Below are 25,416 nucleotides of genomic sequence, written 5' to 3'. Positions count from 1 at the left end.
GAGGGAGAGAGAGAGGGGGGAGAGAGGAGGAGAATGAGGGGGGAGAGAGAGAGGGAGAGAGAGGGGGAAAGAGAGGGGGGAGAAGCATGCAAGCATTTACCATCTAAATGACACCAGGGGCAGTATCAACAGAAGAGTTGGAAGAGAAATGCAGTGGGAGAACACAGATCCTTGCCTCTACTGGGGCCACTTTCTGAGGAGCATTTGGGCTGGTGTCTGCCCATCACAGCCCACGGCCCATGGGTGTCGTCTCTGCAGAGCGCACTCGGGATGCTCCCTGAATCCCGCAGCTCTACAGGGAGAGCTGCTGCTTGCAGCCTGGGCTTTGGGACTTCTCTCCCACAGGCCCCCGCTTGCTACCTGCTTTGGCCAGGAGGTGGCAGGGCAGAGATGCTGCCCAAGACTGAGACCCAAAGAGGCAGCAAAAAAGGGAACCCAGACAGCCGCTCAGCCCTGGTCCTTTGTGCGCCTATCCCTGCCCCGGGAAGGAGTAGGGTCACCGCCCGTTCAGGCCGAGTGAAGCCTCAGCCCCATCACTGCTACTCTTGTACTTTGTCAGGTTTGGTGAAATCCTTCTTCAAGTATCTGCCCTGTGTCCAGGGGTAGGAGCAGGGTGAAGTCCCCATGTCTGGGCAACAGGGAAGGAGCCTGGCAGGTACATTTGCATCATCCTGGGAGGAAGGCAGGAGGGAAAGAAGACGGGAGACTGCTGCTCATGGGAGGGCGGTGAGGGCCCGCTCAGCCGCCTCCCTTTCTCTTCTCTGCCAGCCGGACGGCCCATCTGAGCAGCACGCCTGCCTTGTCCAGGGCCTCACCCAGTGCTGGGCACAGTGCTCGACCACCGTGAGACTTATAGTTATGACTACACGGGGCGCTGGAGCTGCTGAGGGGAGAATCAGAGAGGGGAGGAGCTCAGTTTGGAGCAGGTTGTGGTTTAGTCGCTCAGCGGTGTCCGACTCTGCGACCCCATGAACTACAGCCCACCAGGCTGCTCTGTCCATGGGATTCTCCAGGCAAGAATACTGGAGTGAGTTGCCAGTTCCTTCTCCAGGGCATCTTCCTGACCCAGAGTCTCCTGCACTGGCAGGTGGATTCTTTACTGACTAAGACACCAGGATATCCTGGAGCATGCAGGGTTTAGATGCAAATAGAGTTCAGAGCGCACAGAATCGGACACGACTGAAGTGACTCAGCAGCAGTAGCAGCAGCAGAGTTCAGAGTCAGTGGAGACTGTGGAAGTATGCGTGGCTATGGTAGCACCTTTCTCTCAGTTCCTGAGAGCCCTGATTGTGAGGACTGGGTTTGCAGGTTTAGGTGGTGGAGCCCCCCGCTCGGGAGAGTTTTGAGAAAAGAAGACTCTGGCAGAAAAGGTTCAGTGGATTGATTTGCTGTAAGACGCGATGATGAGAGTTTCCTTTTTCCATTAGAAGATATTTTCTTCTTGCCTGTTCTTGTTCTAGAGACAAAACCTAAGCTGAGCCTGACACAGACAACATATAAAAGGAGCAAATCTGGCCGAGCATGGACAGGGTCAGAGCTTGGCTACTTGGGCTATGCCCTGGCTGTCCTTCTCTCCTCAAAGGCATCGTGTGAAGACATCAGGGCTCTGCTAGCCTAGGTCTGGAAACTTGGCGAGGATGGATCGTCAGGGCCCACGGAATCTGGTCCTAACCAGTGGTCCACTGGGTCAGTTTCACTTCCATCTTCCTGACTCTCAAGGGAGGGGTTTGGACTGGACCTGCAGCTCCCTGACCATTCCTCAGATGCCTTACATCCCACATCTCTCGGATCAGAACGACCCGGGGTGGCAGAGAAGCACATGTGCGTCTCATAAACGTGCTTGGGGACTCTGATGATCCGGACTGGGAGCCCCTGGACAAGCTGACCTCTGACGTTCTCCCCACTTGCCCAGACTTGAGGCTCTGGAACAAACCTGACTGGGTTTGGGTCAGCAATGCTTCCCTCCCAAAAACATATCCACAGAGCAGAAGCCTCAGGTGGTCCAGGCAGTCACAGGAGCTGCTCAGCACCTCCACGGACATTGCAAGAGGAGCCACACCGTGGGAAATATAAAGCAACGGGGGCGGCGAGCAAGGCTCGGATCTGTAGTGTGCCACCCACATGCGGCTCCGTGAAACGCCAGTCCCTGGAACACATCACAGGGGTGTTCTTGCACTTATTACAGCAGCACATTATCTGGAGCATACTCCCTTTGAGAATCCTCCAAAATGGTGTGCCATGACTGTATACACATGAGGCAAAATATAGCTGACCACACTGGATAAAAAAATTCAAAAGCAAAGTACTGAAGTGGAGGAGAATCTTTGTTAAAGTTAGGTAGATAAGTCAGCGTGTAAGGCAAATTCACAGCTATTTAAAACTGCCCTTGAAAATTCCTTAAATCACCCATAAAACACTGCATTGGGTAGCTCTGTGTATACAGCTCTGTATAGGAATATGTACATGTTAATATATAAAGCAGGGCAGGAAAACTTTTTCTTAAAGGGCCAGATGGTCAATATTTCAGGCTTTGTGGATCATACAAACTCTGTCACAACTATCTGATTCTCCTGTTGTAGTTAAGAAAGCAGCCAGCGTCAGACAAATCAATAAACATGGCTGTGTTGCGATGAAACTTTATTAACAAAAACAGGCAGTGGGCCAGACTTGGCCCTTGGGTCAATTTTCCAGGCCACAGTTTGTCATCCTCTGGTATACAACATAAAAAAAAAAGAAAAGGACCTATTTTACAAAAAAATACCTGTCCCAAAACTATTGTACAACATTGTGGGGTTGGGGAGAGGAGTGGATTCGTGTTTTCCATCTTAGGCTCACTGGGGAACACACTGACCGGAATGACAGGTGAAATCACCCCATATTAAGTGATGTATTTGCCTCTCACTGCTTAGCACACAGAGTTGATTTCATAAGTTGATTTTTACTCTTTATAACTTAATATAGAAATGCAAAAACACCATGCCTTTTTATTATTATTTTTTTCTAATTTCAGTGAGTTATATTGCATCCCAGAGGGTTAGACTAGGGTACATCTAAATCATGGGTGGCAGCGAGGGGAACTATGAAAAGTCAGGTTCTGCCCCCTTATCTAGAAAGATGGAAGTTACTGGGAGGAAAGCCAGCCCCTGGGGAGGGCAGCTGTTCATTTGGGAGAGGGGAGTCAAGGTCTTCTCACTGCCAATCTTTGGCAAGAGAATAGCTCCACTCTGTTTGTAAAGGTCAAAGTGCAAAAGTTCTTGCGAAACGCTTACACATACTTGGCATAGTATTAATATTAAAGGCAGGGTGACTTAATGTCAACACTGGTTAAAGGAAGAGGTGATTCCCAGCTGTGAACAATACTTATTAAGAAAAATGTCATTTCAGGCATTAGGAAGGAGCTCCATCTTTAGATGGAAAAGTCCAAGCAATAAGCCCTTGGCTCACTCCTGAGAGAAGGGCACCCTCCCTGTGATGAGTGGGTCCTGCTAAGCAGTGGTCTGACCCCTGGTCTGGCCTGGTGTGTCACTCTGTCTGCCCCTACAAAACCATCTCACGAAGAGAGACCTCTACCAAAGAGAGATACAGAGCCAAGAGCGAAGAGACCCCCGACTTAAGTTCATAGGCGCACAGGGCTCTCCCAGACTGGGAAGCACGGCAGAGCCCGGACGCACCGGGCTGCAAGGCCCCCGCCGCCCGGTGTCCAGGCTCAACTCCAGGAGACCCACCCTGCCCCGCTGCTCAAACCTGTCTTGAATTTCCTGTTGTTTCTCAGAGCAATCGGAAGGAGCTCCAAAGAGCTGGGAAATAGATTTAATGAGAAATAGTCCCCCAAAGTTCCCAAGTGCTATGGGTTATAAATGTGGCCATGAATCATGGGACTGCCTGTAATATTTTATCAGTGGTGTTGGAAAACCGCCTCTAATAAACATGGGGGAAGATGGATAACCTTTCTGAAAAAGCAAAAAAGGGATGTTGGAGGCATAATATATGCAGAGCAGATTCTGATCACCTCTGGTTAAGAGGCAAGGCCTCGCTTCCTGCTCCTTCTGGCGTTCCCAGCCCTCCAGCTGTGTGAGCTTTATTACTGGAGCTCAGTGCACATCTCAGGCCGACTGTGGGCACCAGCGTCACACCTGGTATTACTACCCCCAAGTGGCTGCCTTCCGTCCCCCGCCCTGGATCTGTCACCCTCAGAACTTCCCACAAACATTTCTCCTACAATCTTGAAGGCCTGCAGGCCAACAGTGTGGGGAGCAGGAGGAAGAGGAGGAGGAAGAGGAAGACAGAGAGAAAGAGGAGGAAAAAGAGAAGGAATGGAAGAAAGAGAAGCGAGGGAGGGAGGTTAGGGAGGAAGGAAAAAATGAGACGAAAACGACAAAGGAAATATTATAAGAAAAAAAGGAAAGATGAGAAAAAGAATAATGAGAGAGAAAAAAAAAAAGTAGGACTTCTCAGGTGGTCCAGTGGTTAAGAATCCACCTGCCAATGCAGGGGCCACTTGCTTGATCCCTGGTCCGGGAAGATCCCACATGCCACAGGCCAGCGTAGGGGAACTACTCAGGGTCATGGCTACTGAGCCCTAGAGCACGCGCTCCGCAGCAGGAGCAGTCGCCGGGATGAGAAACCCCCGCATCACAGGGACGAGCAGCCCCCACCCACTGTACTAGAGAGAGCCTGCCCTGTGAGCAGCAACAAAGACCCGGAGCAGCTGTAAGCACAAGGAAATGAATACTCTGGAGACACATCAACATCCTTCTTAAAACAGAAATTCAAACACCCTCCCTAGGACCCCCTGGCAATACCTACCCAAAGAGAAAATGCTCACACTCTTTGCCTAGCCATTCCAGTCCTAGAGGTTTAGTCTATAGATAACTTAGAGTAAGGGCTTCCCATGTGGCGCAGTGGTAAGGAATCTGCCTGCCAAGCAGGGAATTTGGGTTCGATCCCTGGTTCAGGAATGTCCCTGCAGAAGGAAATGGCAATCCACTCCAATATTCTTGCCTAGAGAATTCCACGGACAGAGGAGCCTGGCGGGCTACAGTCAGTCCATTGTGTCACAAAGAGTCAGACACGACTGAGCGACTAACACACACACGATCATTGGTGTTTTTTCCATGCACCACCACCAGCTACTGAGCCTGTGTGCTCGAGGGCCGGTGCTCTGCAGCAAGAGAAACCACTGCGATGAGAAGCCCACGGCCCACAGCTGGAGAGTAGCCCCCGCTCGCCACAACCGGAGAAAGCCTCAAGCAGCAACAAAGACCCCGCCCAGCCCCAAATAAACACATTTTAAAAATTAAAAGAAAAAAGTGAGATGGACCAAAGTGAATGGGGAGGCAGATCCCACAGAAAACCCTACTTCTTTCCTAAGAACCTGATTCAGTTGCAGGAGTTCTTTGCTCTGACATCTGCATGGAGATTTAGGCACAACCCAAAAGGATGCTTCTCTTCCCACTGCCGTGCTGTGAGCAGACTGGCGCGGCTTTCATTCGTGCACGCAGCTTGCATTTCTGAGGGACAATTTATAGCCAGGTCATGAGGGTCATGGTGAGGATTCAAAGAAATGGCAAGTGCTTAGCAGAGGGGCTGGCTCCTAGGAAGGGCCCAATGGCATCTCAGCAACTATTATTTTCCCAGCTACTCCTCAAGGAGCCTACAGTTTAGTGTGGAAAAGGGGGAAAAGAAGTGAGAATGTTATCTTTTTTCTTGGCCCGTGTCTAAGCATGCCCGGTCAGAATCAGAAACAAACTCAGCCTGTTTTCATCTGTAAAATGAAGAGTTGCAGTAGTTAAATGAGATACTTAGTGCAAACCTCTAAGCAGGTCTCTACATACATAAGTATAACCTGTTATCACTGACTTCAGGTCCAGTGCCTGCCCAGAGTAGGTGCTCAGCATCACCCCACACAAGGGATGTAGGCACTGCATGTTCGTTCACTCTCACACTCTCTTCTGGGCCCTCTAATTGGCTCTCAGCTTGGGGAATTGGGGCAACAGAATCAAACATCCACTGTGCACAAAGAGCCATCCTGCATAAATATTTATTTGCCCTTCAAAAATATTTTCCCTGCTGCTGCCAGCTGAGAACCAAAGAAATGCTCTCTTTAAGCACCCGAGTTGACGGTTTCTACAATGCAGCCATAACAGGCCCCAAATAGGTTTTTCCTGTGGAGCTGGGAGCTGAGAAAATTTGACTTCAAAGGTGTCATTTCTGCTCCAGGGAAACAGGTGTCACTCCAGAGTCCAACAAGTCACTGAAAATGGTTTGATTCTCCATGAGCAAACAAAGGAAGGAGGGATTTGGGGAGGCTGGGAGAAGACTTTGGCCAGTGCTTCTCCAAAGGAGTTCACCTTGGGCAGAATATTTGACCCCCAGACTCTAACTGCTCATCCATAAACTAGGAAGGAAAGCCCCGTTACTTTGTTGGACTGAAAGCAGGACAGATAATGGACATGAAGTAAGAGACCTGAATCTGGCACGTAAGGCTCTCCATAAATGTTGGCTATTGGAGAAGACTCTTGAGAGTCCCTTGGACTGCAAGGAGATCCAACCAGTCCATCCTAAAGGAGATCAGTCCTGGGTGTTCATTGGAAGGACTGATGTTGAAGCTAAAACTCCAATACTTTGGCCACCTAATGAGAAGAACTGACTCATTTGAAAAGACCCTGATGCTGGGATTGAAGGCAGGAGGAGAAGGGGATGACAGAGGATGAGATGGCTGGATGGCATCACCGACTCAATGGACATGGGTTTGGGTGGACTCTGGAAGTTGTGATGGACAGGGAGGCCTGGCATGCTGCGGTTCTGCCTGCCAAAGCAAGAGACTTGGGTTCAATTCCTAGGTTGAGAGGATCCCCTGGAGAAGGGAATGGCAACGCACTCTTGCCTGGAGAATCCCATGGACAGAGGAGCCTGGCGGGCTACAGTCTATGGGATCACAAAGAGTCGGACATGGCTGAGCAACTAAACAACAACAACCAGGGTATGTCACCTCCATTCCGCAGATGAAAAAAGCAAGGTTTGCAAACAGGATATGACCTCTCCAAGGTCATTTGGAGCCAAGGTCCTCTGTCTCCTAAGTCTAAGAACTCAAGGAGTTTAAAACCTACTCATTAGCAGGGCTCAGGTAGGTCAGACAGAAGAGCGAAGTAGTCAAAGAGAAAGCCATTATTTGGTAAAATGGAGAGTCAGGGCTTGTTTACAGGGGCAGCTCTTCTAAATATTAACATGAAGAATGTGGACCACTGTGGCTAAGTCTTCTGACTTCCAAGCAAATCAAATACTCTGGATTTCTAATGACAATAACTTAAAAAATAATGACACGCATTTGCCAGATGTCCTGAGGTCCTCCCGGTCCCTGCCCCCACCCCCATCTCTGTCTCCAGGGACTTCAGAATGGCTCTAGGAGTTCTTGAGGAAACCCTGTTCTCCGGCCACGCTCCTCCAGACACCAGTGGCTCTCCTGGCCTCCCCCACGGTGGGTCCAGCTCACCAGGTGTTTCCTATTTACTTTTGATGTGCAGGTTTTAACAAGAGCAATTTATAAGTTTGACATTGTCAGTGGTGGTCTGAACAGCTTCTCAGACTAATACAAAGGCTGCCAGAACCCATTAGCAAATCAATTGGGCAGTGTGGCATTTCTGAAAAGAAAATTATTTTTCTGTTTTTGCAGGTTAGACAGCACTGCTCCCTGGAGACTTCCTCCAGAGGGAGTCTGGGTGGCGGCTTTCTCTAAGTCATGAATACTAACGGTCAGGACTGAACTGCCTCCTCCACACAAACTCCCCCCACCCCCTACCCCACCAGCCTCAAGCGTGTTTACGAGTTTGGGGTGAAGGAGTTTATTCAGCCCCTTTTGGGTGTCAAGCTGTTCTAGGCCCTGAGAGATGCATTTGAACATGAGCTCAGAACCTGTGGCCTGACTGTACCGGTAGAGTGACCGTGGGACCAGATAAGCTGGGGCATGCAAGGGACAAGCTTGGGGAAAATCACCAGTGGACCGACCCCCCAACCTTTGTGAGGTCCAGAAAGGACACCAAGCTTTGGGCCCCTGCTGAAGGGCACAGGGTAGGAGTCGGGATTATAGAGGCTGTGTGTCAAGGTGAAGGAGGGAGACGAGACCGGACCGAAACAAGGAAGGACACCAGCAAGGAAGAAACGACTAATGATGAGTCTGTTTAGATTTTGTTTTGTGATCTGTGATGGAAGCTTCTTTCCTGCCCCTTTATCCCTTCCAATAAATCCTGTGGGAATGTCTCCAGGTGTGGCTAAGATGTCAGGTTTGGGTAGGTGACTCCTGCTGAATCTGCTCTTAATTTGCTCAAGAAGCAACAGAAACCGGCCCGTGAACATCTGGCTTATTTCCACACCAGCAGAACAGCAGGGCCGGGGATGTGCTCTGGGACAGCACACATTCTGGAGGCAGCGCCACCACGCACGTGGGCACCGAGCCTCACCAGCCAGATGGCAGAGTTGAAATAGCACTTGTCTGGGGATCTGGAGGCCTGAGTTCTAACCTGCCTCTTGCATCAGCTAGCCTGTGACCTCACACAGGTTATGTCTGACCCTGCACTTCAGCCTGCCTGTGGGCATAGTTGCTAAGTTGTGTCCAACTCTGCGACCCTGTGGACTGTAGCCCGCCAGGTGCCTCTGTTTAGGGGATTTCCCAGGCAAGAGTCCTGGAGTGGGTTGCCATTTCCTCCTCCAGGGGATCTTCTCAACCCAGGGACTGAACCCGAATCTCTTGCATCTTCTGCACTGGCGGGTGGATTCTTGACCACTGAGTCACCTGGGAAGCCCAGACCTCAGTTTACCCATCCATAAATGAAGGAATTGACCTACATCTTGGAGAAGCTACAGTCTCTCTTACCAATAGCACTGTAAGGTGATTAGCCTTCAATTAAAAAAAAAAAAGCTTCCCAGCTCTGACACAGGAAAGGCTCTGTGTTAGTTAATATGACTGGAGGCCAAACCCACGTAAGAAAGTACCCCCACAGGTGAAAACCACCCTGGACAGGTCACTATTCTACATTGCTTGCAAGTGTGTGGGATAAAGTGTCAGTAAGTGCAAAAAGGAAGTAAACAATTATGTTTCCTTTAACAATGTAAAACAGAAGCCCCCCACCTTGGCTATACAGAGTAGGTGATCTCTCTGGAATGGAACCCAAAGTGTGGGAACCAGGAACCTGTCCTAATGATGTGGGCAGAGGGAGCTGGAGTCTAGAGGGCATGGCTGCTTAGCTCTCCTGCAGTCCCCAGGCCTCAGCTGCCCTGGACCTGGGAGTTGGCCTGGAGCTGCTTCTCCTCCATTCAGCTCAGACATGAAGACCTCGGCTGTGGCCTCCCAGCAAAAATGAAGATGTCTGGCCTTAGTGAGAAGCCCATCCTTCCAAGTACTAACAACAGGGCACATTTATCAAGGGCTCTGTCTGTGCCTGGCACCATGACAGATGCTCGAACCGTCACAACAGTCCGATGAGGTGGGAACTAGTCTCAGTCTGATTCTAAGGATAAGGGAGCCAAGGCACAGAGAAGTGATGGAACTTGGCTAAGGGGACACTCGGGCAGAAGGCAGAGCCAGGACTCAGTCCCAGGCAGTCAGCTCCCAGACCCTCCACTCTGGCCACACTGAATACTGTTCCCTCACAGGGCCTGTGGTTCTAGAGAGACTCAGGGACTCCGCTGCACGTTCTCTACACTCTTCTTTAAATGAGTGTCTTTCCAGAGAAATAGCCTATGATATCGCTTATGTGTGGGATCTGAAAAAAAAAAAAGATACAGATAAACTTCACAAAACAGAAATGGACCCACAGTCATAGCAAACAAACTTATGGTTATCAAAGGGGAAGGGCTGTGGTAGCACTCAGTCGTGTCCAACTCTTTGTGAACCCATGGACTATAGCCCACCAGGCCCCTCTGTCCATGGAATTCTCCAGGCAAGAATATTGGAGAGGGCTGCCATTTCCTTCTCCAAAAGGGGAAAGGGGTGAGGGACAAACTAGGAGGTTGGGGTTAGCATACAGACACTACTATAGATAAAATAAATAACCAACAAGGTTGGTATAGCACAGGGAACTCTATTCAGTATTTTGTAATAACTTATAAGGGAAAAGAATCTGAAAAAGAAAACACACAAAAACACAAACATACACAACTGAATCACTGTGCTGTACACCCGCAACTAACACAACATTGTAAATCAACTACACTTCAATAAAAAGCAAGTGTCTTCCCTGCTGGATTAGATACTCTAGGAGAGCGGGGCCATGTCTTACTTATTCACCACCGTGCCTGCGGTGCCCTGCAAGCGTGGGGCACGTAGTAATGCTCACTGAGTCTCTGGTTTGCAGACGCGTAAATAAAATCCAGCAGGTGAGACATAAGGAATAATGCTTCCTCTCTAGAATTTTAAGCTTTACAAAAACAAAAAGGAGGGAAAGTGTTAGTCGCTCAGTCGTGTCTGATTCTTTATGACTCCATGGAGTCTAGCCCACCAGGCTCCTCTGTTTATGGACTCCTCCAGGGAAAATGCTGGAGTCGTGAGCCATTCCCTCCTCCAGGGGATCTTCCCGACCCAGGGATCGAGCCTATGTCTCCAGCATTGCAGGCAGATTCTTTACCGTCTGAGACGCTAGGGAAGCTGTTAAATGCCCACTTACTGGGACGTTCCCGGGGGAACAGTCGCTAAGACTCCATGTTCCTAGGTCCAATCCCTGGTCAGGGAGCTAGACCCCACATGCTGCAACCAGGAGCCCACATGCTGCGCCCAAAGGCCCTGCAGGGCACAACTAGGCCTCGGCACAGACAGACAAACACATGCTGTTTACATGCCCACTTATTTGCTGGATACTGTGTGAAATGCTTTACATGACTGATTTCCTTAAAGGTCATAACAACCAAGGGAGGTACAACTTCATTCTTCCTTACATATGGGGGAAATTCAGGCCCAGGGAGCTTAAATAAACTGCCCCAAAGGATGTAGGTTTAAATGCTAGATCCTGGATTCAAACTCAGGACTCTTTGACTCCAGAACAATCCATGACTGTGTGTCACATGAGTCCAAACTTAAACCAGTCCTGGTTAAAGGTATCTTCCTAGGCTTGGATGATTTGGTTTGAGAGAAAATAAAGAATCACCATCTAGTGCAATGTAAATAACACAAAACTGAGTGAGTATCAGAAGCTGTGGATTTTAAGCCTGGCACGTTTACTAAGTTAGGAGCTCTCTCCCCTGTCTGGGACCATCTGTAAAATGAGGAGTCTTGAGCAAAGGATCAGTAAAGAATCTCTCCATTTTAATGGTTTATGACTCAATGGAAGACACAGAGCCCAGGAGAGAGCCAGGAGATGCAGCGGTCATTTTGGGGAGGGGTCCCCAACCTGCAGGATCTGATGCCTGAGTATCTGCGGTGGAGCTGATGTAATACTAATAATAGAAATAAAGTGTACAACAAATGCAATGTGCCTGAATCATCCTGGAACCATCCCCTGACCCTGGCTGGTGGAAAAATTGTCTCCCATGAAACTGGTCTCTGCTGCCAAAAGACCACTGATCTTGGGGATTTGGGAGGAGGTGATTTCTCTATGGTCTGCTGGAGGTGGTGATGAAGAGGACAGCAATGAGAAGGTAGGTATGTTACCTTTATATATATATATATTTTTTTTCTTTTTTCTAATTTGCCTTCCTGTCTGAACCTTGCAAGCCTTCAAAGTCCTTGAGACAGTTACTAGCCCAATGTCAGGAAGTGGTGGCTGCTTCCTCAGCATCCCAGATAATGCTAAGATTTTAAGAGAGAGTCGATGATACAAAGCCAGGTTATAACTGTTGGAAGGAAAATACCCAAGTGTCTCACAAGGATTGGCAGTAGTCATAGAACCAGAAAATATTAATAAAGTCAGAGCCTTAGGGCACCAGGAGATAGGAACTAGGAGCTCAAAGAGATGTTTTATTTGGCCCAAACGGTACTTTAATAATAAAATGGTATAATAAAGTTTAACAAAATAATAAAACACCAAATATCCAGATTTTCTTAGGGGAAAAAAAGGAAAACCTGAAAAGTGTGGGCCTGCATTCTCACCTGGTAAATACTGGATAGAGTTGAATTCAGTAAGAATCTTGTTATAATAGAATTAAAGGAAAACCCAAGCCAAATACCTGAAAAGCCAGAGGGAGATTAGAAGGCAAGGTTGGTTAGATTTAGAGCTTAAAAGAGTCATCAATGACCCTGTTTCTTTCTGCTTCTCCGTTCTTTTTTCTAAGATATTAGCTTCCTCTTAAGGCTGGCTTTCCTTCTGGGGGCAGAATGGTGGTTATGGTTCTAGACATTATTGCATTCGGTAGAACTGAGGGGGAACCAGCCTTCATGTGTCTCAGATTTTCCAGCAAAGACCCCTGAGCTTTCTTTCGACTGACTGGGCCACTTTGAACCACTTCCTGTGGCTTTGGGAGTACCATCTGTGGGTTGGCATAAACCTGGATGACGTAAACCTGGCATAAATCTGGATGGCATAAACCTGGATGACCTGAAACAGTTGAAATACTGAAACAGCAAGGTGTATAGGATTCTTCCGATTAGTTTCTACCAGCCAAGGGCACAGTGTGTGGCTGGGGCTGGGGTGGGGGTCCCACCCTCGGTGCCAGCTGTTACCCAGCACGGGGAAGGACAGGATTGATGTTGGAAAGACAGGCTCGTTGTGCCCAGATGCTGATGTCTCCTCACTGGGTATCTGCTCTCCAGTTCACCGTGCTCCCCTCCACTCTCCAGTGTTTGACACCTGACTCGTTTTAGCCATGCTTTCCAGGTACTGGACAATGAGTCTAATTCGTGCCCTCCTCCCCTCAATTAAATGAGAGAACATGTATATGCTTAGAAGCACACACAAGGTGAGTGTTGAGTTGGCATCATTTTACAAGTGGGAAATCGGGGCCCAGGAACCTGGGCCATGCTCCACAGTTGCAGGCTGCTCCTGGGGAGTTAGTTCCACACAGCATGGCTGAGCCAAGGAGAGAGCCCAGGGAACTGCATTCTGTCCACGTGGTGGCAAGCTTGATGCAGAAGAACAGAATCAGTCCCACTCGAGAGTTAACTTTCAGTCCACGTATAGATGGAAAGTGATGGAGATATCAAGCAATTTAGTTTTGATGAGCAGAGGCAGGCTTTAAAATATACAGGGCTGAGGGAAATTTCTGGTTTTGAGGTGACATCTAGCACTTTTTTTCTGCTGAGGACAAGGCTGAACTAACACAAGCTGGGTAAAAAGCTCCTAAACTGGTTTGTAATAGCATCCAGGTTCCCACCTCTAGGCAGTCCTGGGAGGTCTTGGTTTGAATGTGGGTGTTTACTGAGCTGAACTGCATGGAAACCCGTGAAGGCCACTCCATGGTTTGACAGTGGAGTCAGCAAAATTACAAATCAATGTATCATGGACATAGGACCGGTAAGCTTCTAGGATGATATTAGGTCAAGAAAGGTGGGCAAAGGGACCTCACCCTCTAGAAGACGCTGGGCATGCATGGAGTGGAAAGGGGCACTGGAGCTGGTTTGGGTGAACAATGAGATTGGAGGGAAAGAGCCCAAGAGGGAAGGGGAAGAAGTCCTGGAGCTCAGTTAGTTTCCTGAGGTTAGTTTAGTTTCCTTGCCTTTTTTTTTTTTTTTTTTAAGGGCACTGCACTCAGGAAAGACGTTGCACTGAGATAGGGGCAGGCAGTACAGATTATGGTAAGAATCTGTCCTAAGAATCAACAATTTGGGCTGTAAAGATGTTTGTTAATCTAATGAACCTTTGACCTTGAAAACCTTTAGTTTCTCACCTGTACCATGAGGAGTCAGTGCATAATCTTCTCATATCTTCTTTCCTTCAAAAACTCCTCATTCCAAAAAGAATTGTCATCACTTCCCACCCCACCCCCTTTCACTGTTTAAAATACCCAGTTAGGGACCAATGCATCTTTGATTGGATGAAAGCCCTGGCAGAAGGGAAACCTGCAGGTAACAGGCTAATTATTGTAATTACTCGGGTTTCCACGGCAAGAGAAATTAGCTCCCCACCCCCAAAATCACTCATTCATTATAAAGTTACTGTATTTAGTTTCAACATGTACTAGACACCACTGTTGTGCAAAGCTAAACAAACAGAACAAAACAAAAATAGAATCAATACAAAAACATAGACCCAGCCCTGTTTCTTGCCCCAGGACAGATGAAGGTGGGGGTGGAGAATGAAAACCAAGACTAACCAAAGATTAATCAAGTAATACAAGGAAATATTTAACTATAATAGTAATAAGTGCTTTAAAAGAGAAACAAAGGGTGTTTAGGGATTTAGAGAAGAGAAAGTGGACTTACTTAGGAGGCTGTGTATTTGAGCTTAAAACAAAGTGACGAGGTAATTAGGGAACAGAGTTTTCGCGCAGAGAACAGTGTGGACTAATGTTTATAGCAGAGGAGGCAGGATGGGCTAGTAGAACTGATAACAAGTTCAGGGATGTTGGAGAAAAATGCAAGATGATTCTTGGGGAAAAAAATGTCAAAGGTCTAACTATACGGGTATTTTGTACTATGTTGGGAAAGTTTGCCTTTATCTTAAGAGCCATACGGTACTATTTAAGGTAGGCGTTCATATGTGTATACAAGGCTTCCCAGGTGGTTCAGTGGTAAGAATCCTCCTGCCAATGCAGAAGCTGCGGGCTCAATCCCTGGGTCAGGAAGATCCTCTGGAGGGGGAACACTGGCAGCCCACTCCAGTATTCTTGCCTGGAAAATCCCATGGACAGAGGAGCCTGGCGGGCTACCGTCCATGGGGTCAGAGTCGGACATGACCCAGCGACAAAATCAACAAATAGCAACGATGCTTCATCTGTGTCTGCGCTTGTATGCCGGAGCGAGGGGGAGAAGGCGGCTCTGGGTGGGGATGGGGTCAGGGAAGTGGGATGAGGCCCCAGTAGCCGGGAAGTGGGATGAGTCCCCAGTAGCCAGCAAGTGTGCTGAGACCTCCAGGGCCCAGGACTGCACTCTCACGGCTGTTTTGCTGGGTAGAACTACAGATTCCGATGCTCTAGAATCTCTAGCTGTCCACTGCTCAACTTCTGCCCTGACCAGGGACCTCTGGCCAGTTTCAAATTCCATGGGGAATTTCAGTACCCTACCCGGTTCAGGGCATCTCTTCAGGGGCTAGTTATGATGGAGACAGCTTCCAGATGCAGGAAGTACATGCATTCTGCTCTTCAGATAGGACCAGATGATGAAATTCTGCCTTGGAAATCAAACAGTGCCCGCGCGTGCGCGCGCGCACACACACGTACAACGGTTCCCTGCAAATCTGTCAGAAACCTGTTCCTTGGACAAATGATGATTTATGGGAGGCTGTTCCATTTCCCGCCTTTCTCTTGCTCTGTTTTAGGAGAATAAATCCAGACCATGTGTTTTTGCTTAGCCTGACACATTCCAAGCAAACCTTCTGTTTTCCATGTACTGGTGAAAGGTCCTCTCTTAAGAAGTAGAAGGAAAAAAAGAAAAAGAAAAAGCGAGTCCCTCTGCCCGCATCTCCCCTGGGTGGCTAGAGGAGAGGCCTGTTAGCCACACACTGGGAGTCCCAGGGAAGCCCCAGGGCAGCCTGAGACACAGCTTTCAAGGCCAGATGCTAGAGTATGCCAACAGACACCCTCTGCTTTTCACAGGAACACCCCACTTCGGGCATGAAAGGCGCTGGGAGGGATGAAAGGTGCCCCAGTGGCCTTTGAGGTCCTCAGACTCATCGAGCACCTTCCCTCCTCTGAACTGCAGCTCTCGCTGCCTGACACCCCCACTTCACATCACTGACCCCTCACCTCTCTCAGGACTCGGCCTAGGCGACACCTCTGCCAAGCTGCCTTCCCTCGAAGACTACTGCCTCCAAAGGAGGGCCCCATCACTTCTATCTCAGCGCCCTGTTTCTTCTAGGGCAATGACCACCTATGGGCATTGTCAGAGTTAGTTCTTACTTGTTTTCACATCTCTCTTTCATTTGGCCAGTGATAGGCAAACTGTTGTATCCAATCCACTGCCCGTTTCTGTAAATAAAATTATATTGGGACACAATCACTTATGCTCACTTTACAGACTGTCCCGGGCAGCTTTCACCACACACGGCAGAGGGCAGAGTGGAGTTGCTGTGTCAACAACCATACGGCACAGCAAATGAACTTATCTACAAAACAGAAACAGATTCACAGGCTTAGAAAACAAACTTATGGTTATCAAAAAAGAAAAGTGGGGAGCAATAAATTAGGAGATTGATACATACACATACTACTATACATAAAATGATACTCTATAGCACAGGAAACTCCACTCAATAACCTGTAATAACCTATATGGGAAAAGAATCAGAAAAAGAATAGATACATTTATATGTATAACTGAATCACTTTGCTGTACACCTGAAATTAACACAAAGAAGACCATATGGCTTTCTAAGTCTAAAATATTTACTCTCTGGCCCATTGCAGTCAATGTTTAGTGACCTTTGTATTAAAGAAAGCAAACTTCATGAAGGCAGAGACTAAAAAAGCTTGTCTTTTTAAAAATCAGTGTTTGGCCCACAATCGGCACTTGAAAAGTATTTGTTAAAAGACCCTTGCAAATGTTAGGCTGAGCGACAAGAGGTGACCTGCGTCTTTAAACCTCAGAATCTTGTTGCTGTCGCTGCAGAAAGTATAAGGCTTGCCTTGTACTTAGTTTGGAGTTGAAAACCTGGAGAAGATAACTTTTGTCTCATAACATAGTATCCTTAGAAAAGACAAAAAGGTAAAGTTTTAAGAGAGAGAGAGAGGAAAAAAAAAACCCTCAAACTCAATTTTAAAAGACCAACAGAGACATAAATATTAACAATTCTGATTTATGAGACCACCAACAGTTGTCCCTCATTACAATAGCAAACTCGAGGAAGGCAGCTTGAAAGGAGAGAAATACAAGCGGCTGAAAAAAAGCGGGGGTGGGGGTGGGGGTAGGGGTGGAAATTCATTAACCTGTTTTTTCTCCAAGTGGGCAAAGATTTCCTACTGATAAAAAGGGAGTGTTTGTGCAAATCTTAATTTGATAAAGCATTTGGGAAAATACTTTATAAGCACAACCAATATTTTCAAAGTCCCTGGTATGGGAAAATATTAGGAACAATTTCACTAGACTCAGTGATGGGATACTTTGAGAACTATAATTTGATCAGAGACATCCAATGTGGGTTTATATAAGGAAGCGTTTAATCCCTAGCCTGTTGGAAATAAAGTTCCTTGATAAATTACTACAGTGAGAGATAAGAGAGAGGCAGATATTTCCATGCACTTCCCAAAGCCTGGGGCATAGTTTCATGTACCAGCAGCTGGCCAATAAGACATATGAGAGAATGTTAGGAGACTGCTGCATGCTTAATGCTCCAAACTCACTCACTTCCTTTTTCAAGCTGAACAAAAAGTATGAAGTCAGGGGAACTGAGTGAATTTGATTATCTATAAGTAAAGCAAATGCTGAAAAACTGTAAAATCACTCAGTTCAACACAGTCAACCTTTTGAGACTTCTGGTCACCTGGTGGTACTCATTTCAAATCTTGTGGTCCAAATGGAATGGTGGCAGAGACATCACACAAACTAGGATGGACGTGGAAGAAATAGCATCCAATCTGTGTTGTCAGGAGCTGAGCCACCTGGAGATCAGCAAAGAGGGACCTCTGTCCCGTGAGGCATGTCTGCTCTCCATCACCCGCACACCGCAAAGCACATGGCCCTTAATATATCTCTAGCGGAGAAGGCTCTAAAAGCTAGGTATCAGTGATGAGTCCCAAACAAGCCTGGGGATCAACTGGGCCCGGAGCCAGGACCAGGGTGAGGACGGCGGAGGGGCCAGCACACTGTTCAAGGAGGTGGCCCCTCCCAGGTGCCGAGCCTACACCTACTCGTCCCCCAGAGCGGGTGGCAGACCGGCTCCTGAGATGGTGAGCAGTGGGCATCGCCCTTGCCCTGCCCTACTCCAGGCTCCTTACCTTGTGGTCTCAGAACAACTGAGCCCAGATGGATCGCTCTCACAGGGAGAGAAATGGTGATTTCCTTCATTCAGAGTGTTGTGAAAGGGAAAAAAAATCTTAAAATGCTAAATGTCTATTAAAGATAATATGGTAAGAACAAAATTAAGATATAAGCTCATTCTCCCAACATTCAGGAGATAAGTAACACATTAATTAGGGATGAAAATACCGTCACTCTAACAAGGAAAGTCCCTTGAAGTAAACCTGAAGCAGGAAGATGGCGTTTGAGACCATAATAGCTAAGCAGCCAGCACTGATAGGGTGGTTCTCTTTTGACTCTTGAACATGAACTTAATATAGCTATGAAATACTGAATTTTTGATACTTTGCCCATTCTAGACAGCCCCCAAATATCCAGCTGGGACTTGCATTGCCTTTTGACCGATGTTAAGTTAGGTCAGGAAAAGATGATGCCTGTTGGAGCGTGGTCCCTGCGGGCCCCTTGTTGGTGACCCCAGACAAGCGTTGTGCCAAGAGCACTCTGACAGAGCAGTGCTGCAAACTGATAAGACACGGCAACTCTGAGCACAGGCCGGATGCTTCCCTGTCACTCACCAGCCCTGCCACCTAACAGTTCATTGTCTTTTTGAGGTCAAACCTTCCACTTGATTCTGACTTGGTGGTTCTGGCTTCAAGGTAAACAGCTCAGCTATCCCAACTAGAATGTCCCGGGGACTTCCCTGGTGGTCCAGTGGCTAAGACTCCACTCTCCCAATGCAGGGGACCAGGTTCAATCCCTGATCAGGGAACCAGATCTCACATGCTGCAACTAAAGGTTCAAATGCTGAAACTAAGGATCCTGCATGCTGCAACTAAGACCTGGCGCAGCCAAAAAAATAAGTAAATACGAAACATATATTTTGAAAAGCTATTAAAGGAAGAAAATGTCCTGCGATGCATCTGCCTTCCCCACGGTGAGCTCCCCAACTCCTTCACCTCCCTCCCTCTATCTCCGCTCTCACTGTTGCGCTGAGGGAGACAAGACCAGCCTTCTCAGTCACCCACTGGTGAGGTCTCAGCACCGGGGATCTCAACAAGCACAAGCACGCAGGAGCATGTGTTTCCTTCACCAGAGGCAGGCCTGAGTCTAGGTGCTCGTCATGTGCAGAAACGCCTGGAGAGATGCTATATTGATTATGAGATACAATTGTGAATTTTATTACCTTCTGGGAACAAATAAAAGCAAGGAAACATAAAAGTAAGAGTTTTGTGCCAGATGTAAGAACTAAATGCTACGGTTATCTGATTAGCATTAGAGACATGTGCTTTGAATGCGAAACACTTGTAAGTCTCCCCAGGTGAGCTCTCCATTTTCTCTGCGCCATTGATGTCAGACTTTTATACGCCTGCTCTCCTCAAATGGGACCCAGATGAAGTTCAGTCTCTTTCTGGAAGAGACTGAGGTGCTGGGCAGATTTCTTTGTTTTAAAGCAAGGGTGATTTTTTGAAGAGGAAGATGACACTCAGGACCTTGCTTGGAATCACCAAGAAGAAGGAGGCCAGAGAGGGCAGAGGCAGGCGGTGGTAGCAGCCCCTTTCCCCATGCCACAAGGTGCCCGCTACCTGTGGGCATCCTCTTGAAAGTGTCAGTTCTGAGGCAGAAAGCTGGTGTTTGATTCTACATACGAAACCTGACAAGGAGAGAACCTCCCAGTCACCACCACGGCCCAGACGTTAAATACATTTCTTTACATGTCCTCTGATTTCTCCAAATCCACCTCCAGGGAACCCAAATGTCCCGGATAACTAAACCTGTTCTGCCTGAAGAGTGCTGGGGAGGGGGGGTGGGGCTTCTAGGGAGACTTAGGTCATGGTATTCTTTCAAGACTCTTAAATTTAACAATATCAACTACTTTTTTTTAATGATGATACTCTGTGAAAGAGAGCATGGGGAGAGACAGATGCTTGCACTCTCTTCTGGAAGGAATATAAACGGGTAATGCCTTTCAGTTGGGCAATTTGGCAATATATCTCCAAGGCTCTTCCTGTGTGCCTAACCTTTTATTTAGCAAGTCTACATGTAAAGAAATTGTCTGAAAAAAGCACAAAAAAATTATATGTAAAGGCTATTCATTGGAGCTCATTTGATGACGGAAGAAAATGGGAAACCACCTACACTTCCCAACTGTAGGAGCTGGATGTCATGGCCCACTACTACAATGGAAGGCCAACGGTCATGTAAAAGGAGGATGTTATTCAAAAATGTGGACAAAGGCTTGGGACTTCCCAGGTGGCGCTAGTGGTAAAGAACCCACCTGCCTATGAAGGAGACATAAGAGATGCGGGTTCAATCCCTGGGTCCGAAAGATCCCCTGGAGGTGAGTATGGCAGCCCACTTCAGTATTCTTGCCTGGAAAATCCCATGGACAGAGAAGCTTGACAGGCTACTGTCCATAGAGTCGCAAAGAGTCAGACACAACTGAAGTGACTTAGCACGTACTCAGATGTTCTGTACATATTTTTAAGTGAAAAGGGGGTTTCCAAAGAGTATGCACAGTGCAATTTAATGCTATAAATATAAAATATAAACGTGTGTATGGTATGTGAGTAAGGGAGAAGAAGGACTGGAGGAAAATTGCACCAAAATGCTCATAGCATTATGTGTCAAATATTTTTATATTTTGGCTTCTCTGCAATTTTTCTGCAGTGAGTATATAACACTTGTGTAGTAACTAAAAAACAACAAAAAAATATCCTCATTCCTTTGGCATCCCCATCTCAAATCTTTGAGGTTTTTTTCATGACCTTCTTGCACCTGTCTTCTCTCTCATAGCTCTACTGCCGACGTGGTCAGCTTTCCTCTGCAGGAAGGATAACGCATTCGTTTCCCACTTTGCTTCCTCCCATGAAAAAGATGAGGTCTGCACTCTTAGACCCTCTCACACCTCCTGCTAGTGTCTCTGTGCTGGCACGGGATTCTCTTCCCAAACTCTGCTCACCTGCTCTGGCAGGTTTTCAAATTCCTTCCTCACCACATTCCCCGAGCCTTGGAAAAGAGAGTGGGTTTTGAAGATTTCTCGCTACCCTCCTCCCTAAACATAAAGAATTATTCATCTCTCCCTGCCCACTAAACATGGCATTCGTTCTCTTGCAGCCTATCTCCCCTCTCCTTGCCCAGGTCAGAGGAGCCGGGGCTATGTCTCATCACCATCGTTATCAGCAAGCGTTCTCACTCTCTGCTTGCCCCCATGCCCTCACTCTGCCGTTACTCTTCTCGTGTCTCCCAACACAATCTGTAAATCTTCTTCCTTGCCTCTCCCTGTTAACCTGGAATTTCAAACTCGTCTCTTTCCAAATACGGCTGGTCTGGGAGCTCCAGTCTCTGCACTTGGCAGGCAGCAGGCTCTCATTCCTGTCGTCACCCTGGCAGACACCGGCCTTCACTGCTAGCATTGTCAATAGCATCCCTGGAAACTTCCAAAGGTATCTTTGTACTTGGCTCTTCTGGGTGCACTACAAAGGGAAATTTTCTGCAGACCTAATTGTAGACTCTTTTGAAGTACTTGTCTTCAAGGAGCATAAAATCTCATTGGGGACACAGGACATAAACCTGAACCCGCTCATCTGTAGCAATGCAGCTCCCACCTCCCCTGCCAACCCAAACTCCTTTCCTAAGGCTAGGGTAACTTCCCTGCTTTCCGCATCTGTCCCGGCTCTCACAGTGTCTGGGCTATATGCCTCTGCAAATCTTTGTCCTACTGACCGTGATCTCCTATGTGAAACTCAGGAAATTTACAGGCTTCTACTCAGCCACCCTGAGATTTGTCTCAGCTCTGACTCCTTCTAGCTGTTTGACCCTGGGCAAATCACTCTACCTCTCTGATCTTCCTCTCTAAAATGATAACAACATGTACTGTGTTCTGATGTGTTTAGAGGCCGAAGATAACCTAGTCGGAATCTGTAACTGGGGCTTTGCTTTCCTGGTCTAGAGAACTTTGAGAAAATAACCCAGAGCATATTTTCTTTTCAGGAAACATTAAACTTGAAATAATAATAATAATAATCATTAATCACTAGGAAGCAGTCGCCTTCATCCCGCCAGTGGAGAAAACAAAGCCAGTCGAGGAATAAATGAGAGAACTGCTGTTGCAGTTTTGTGTTTTCGTTTATCTTACTCCCCTGAGCGGACTCTTCTGTTTTCTCTTTAAACAGGCACAGCGGAAGCAGTTAAATGAGCTCAGCCTGAATACAGACAAGCAGGGAGTCCGTTTTGGGGTTGTGATGAATAAATTATACAGAGGGTTTTGGCTTTTATTTTCTCCTCGGTTGATGTGTTATACCTTGAGCCACTGACCGCCCAGGCGCCAGTTTAACTGGACAAAAATAGACACAGCTAACCCAGGCAATCTGCGGCAGCAGGCGGCAGGCGGCTGTGCTGCTGGCTTCCACACCGCCCGCAGCAGCGAGCCTGGTCGGTTTGTTTTGCTTCCCTCCTGTTCAGGGCAACAGCAGCAGGAAGAGAGCCTCTCCTTCCCTCAGGTTGCCCTGAGCATAGCCAGCCAGCCAGCCTCAAGTAAAGCAGCCGATGGGTCTGCCCTGCTCCATTTAGCTGACTGACTCAAACACATCTAGATGGTTTTCTGACACGTTAGGTGTTGACAGCTTGATTAATGGAAAGGGAGTCTCCCTAAATGTGTCTGTGACAGGTGCAGTTTCCATGAACCTTGCTTTTCTTCCCCAAAACTGCCCTAGCTCCTGGGGATGAGGAAAGGAGTGTTTAGTTCAGGTTCTATTTGGGGTCCCTGAAACATTTCTCATTGTGGTGGAAGATTAGTTAACACTCTTTTTTTTCCTTGCCATCCTTCCCTTGAAAAACAAGACCTCCTCAAAAAAAAAAAAAACACCCCAAAACAAACAAACCAAAAAAACCAAATTCTTCTGAATGGAACTGTGTAAGAAAACCCAGAAACAGAATTTTTACAGAGTCCAGTGCTAAGGTGACTTCGGTCTACAAATTACATTGCTCACGGATGGCCCAGCAAGTTATAGCGTTTTTTGCAGGTTATCTCAAACTCACTCTTGCACCCTCATCTGTTATTTTCTATGCAGTTTTTTACCCCAACTCCGAAACCAGAAGTACTCTTCTTTTTTGAAAAAAAATAATAATAATTAAAAGTTGAGATGGGAAGGGAGTTTGGGGGAGAATGGATAAAATGTATATGTAGGTTGCTGTTCACCTGAAATTGTTACAACAGTGTTAATTGGCTACATTCCAATAAAAAGTAAAATATTTTTTAAAAAGCCAACTGTCACCACTTAACCACTTCCTGGCTATGTGACTTTAGGAAGGTTACATTACCTCTCCAGGCCTCAGTTTCCTCATCTGCAAAATGCAGAGTTGATTACTCCGCAACTATCTATTGAATACTTCTTTTGTGTTAGGCATTTCTTAGGCATCACATGTGTGCTCATGAATGATGAATCACAAACGAGCCCCTTACATTAAAAGAGCTCGCATGCTGGTGGATAATTACAGGGCCCACCTCCTTTATTCATTCAGCCAACAACCACTAAACATCTTCCACAAGCCAGACGCTACTCTAGATGCTGGTGAGTCAAGATTAAAAAGGCGAGTTTCCTGCTCTCATGAAGCTTTATGTATGTGCAGAAATCCTGTGAGGACTGCCTGAGATAAAGCCAGGAAAGGTGCTCCATCAGTGCCGGCCTGTTGTAAACATGCACTGTATGGTATTGTTGTTGTTCAGTTGCTAAGTCGTGTCTGACGCTTTGTGACCCCATAAACTGCAGCACGCCAGGCTCCTCTGTCCTCCACCATCTCCTGGAGTTTGCTTAAATTCATGTTCATCGAGTCGATGATGCTATCTAATCATCTCATCCTCTGTTGCCCTCTTCTCCTTCTGCCTTCAATCTTTCCCAGCATCAGGATGTTTTCCAATGAGTACGTTCTTTGCATCAGGCGGCCAAAGTACTGGAGCTTCAGCTTCAGCGTCAGTCCTTCCAACAAATATTCAGGGTTGATTTCCTTTAGGATTGACAGGTTTGATCTCCTTGCTATCCAAGGGACTCTCAAGGGTCTTCTCCAAAACCACTCTTCAAAAGCATCAATTCTTTGGTGTTCAGCCTTCTTTATGGTCCAACTCTCACATCCATATACGACTACTGGCAAAACCATAGCTTTCACTAGATGGACATTTATCAGCAAAGGGGTGTCTGTGCTTTTTAATATGCTGTCTAGGTTGGTCATAGCTTTCCTTCCAAGGAGCAAGTGTCTTTTAATTTCATGGCTGAATCACCATCCACAGTGACTTTGGAGTCCAAGAAAATAAAGCCTGTAACTGCTTTCACTTTTCCCTCTTCTATCTGAAGGGCAAAAATGAAGTGATGGGACTGGATGCCACGACCTTAGTTGTACAGTGACCCTCAGTTTCCTGGTGACCCTTGCTCTGATCACCAGCATGCTCACTACTGCCACATGAGAACCACTTTTGATCACAGAGCAGTTAATTTGGACACAGGGCTCTCATGCTCTACATCTGCCCTGGACACCTGTGAGGCTGGGAAAGTTCAGCCTGTGAAGATGAACTGGGTAGGTAGCTGCAGGAACCAGAGTCATTTCTTCCACGCCCACCTATGTGGTTGTAACTAATGCAAGTTAAAATGGATTGGAGTGTCTCCCGTCCTTGACAATCCTACCCCTCCCCATCCCTAACCTAGGACCACAGACTTTATAACTGCATCTCAAGGTCAAATTTCAACTTCAGCATCCATTTTCCTGCTGCCTAGGATATCTGTTTGCAGTTGCTGAGAAGTGGATTTTATTTTTAATAAAAAGAAAAGTGTTCAATAAATACCTATGGAAATGAAGGGAAGAGAAAAGTGTTCAAATGCTCACAGAAAGTGAGCAGAAAACCAGGGCATCCCAGAGTCCTCTGCTCCCTAGACACCTCTGCTATGAAGCTCTTCTTTTCCCTGCAGAGTACCTCCAGAGAGCCCCCTTCCACGTCCCTTCCACGTTCCCTCTCCTGAGAATCTTCCAAGGGTAACACACTGCCCAAGGTTCCAGGACATCTCAAGGAATAAGAGAATTGAATCCCTGACCTCCTGGACTTATAGTTAGGGACACAGTGAACAAATATGACTACAGATAAATAGACTGAAAAGAGTAACTGCAGACTAAGATAGGTGTGGGGCTTCCCAGGTGGCTCAGCTGGTGAAGAATCCGCCTGCAATGCAGGAGACCCTGGGTTTGGAAGATCCCCTGGAGAAGGGAAAGGCTACCCACTCCAGTATTCTGGCCTGGAGAATTCCATGGACTGTAGAGTCCATGGGGTCACAAAGAGTTGGACACGACTGAGTGACTTTCACACACACACCAAGATGGTTGTTCTATAGGAAGCAATC

At 47.2% G+C, this 25,416-nt stretch overlaps 1 protein-coding gene and 1 long non-coding RNA gene across 2 annotated transcripts in view; both read right to left on the bottom strand.

Moving 5' to 3' along the window:
- The window catches only part of SLIT3 (slit guidance ligand 3), a 729,977-nt gene that overhangs the window by 318,879 nt on the left and 385,682 nt on the right, over positions 1–25,416 (bottom strand). The window lies entirely within an intron of this gene.
- On the bottom strand, positions 12,029–14,687 carry LOC120879702. The gene is made up of 2 exons (XR_005724860.1): positions 12,513–14,687; positions 12,029–12,471 (listed from the first exon to the last, which is right to left on the bottom strand). It is a non-coding gene; the product is annotated as an uncharacterized LOC120879702 (long non-coding RNA).

Source organism: Oryx dammah, unplaced genomic scaffold (assembly GCF_014754425.2).
Source record: "Oryx dammah isolate SB20612 unplaced genomic scaffold, SCBI_Odam_1.1 HiC_scaffold_20, whole genome shotgun sequence".
Lineage (NCBI taxonomy): Eukaryota > Metazoa > Chordata > Mammalia > Artiodactyla > Bovidae > Oryx > Oryx dammah.
The sequence above is the reverse complement of the archived record's forward strand: the minus strand, read 5'-3'. Positions and strand labels throughout refer to the sequence as shown.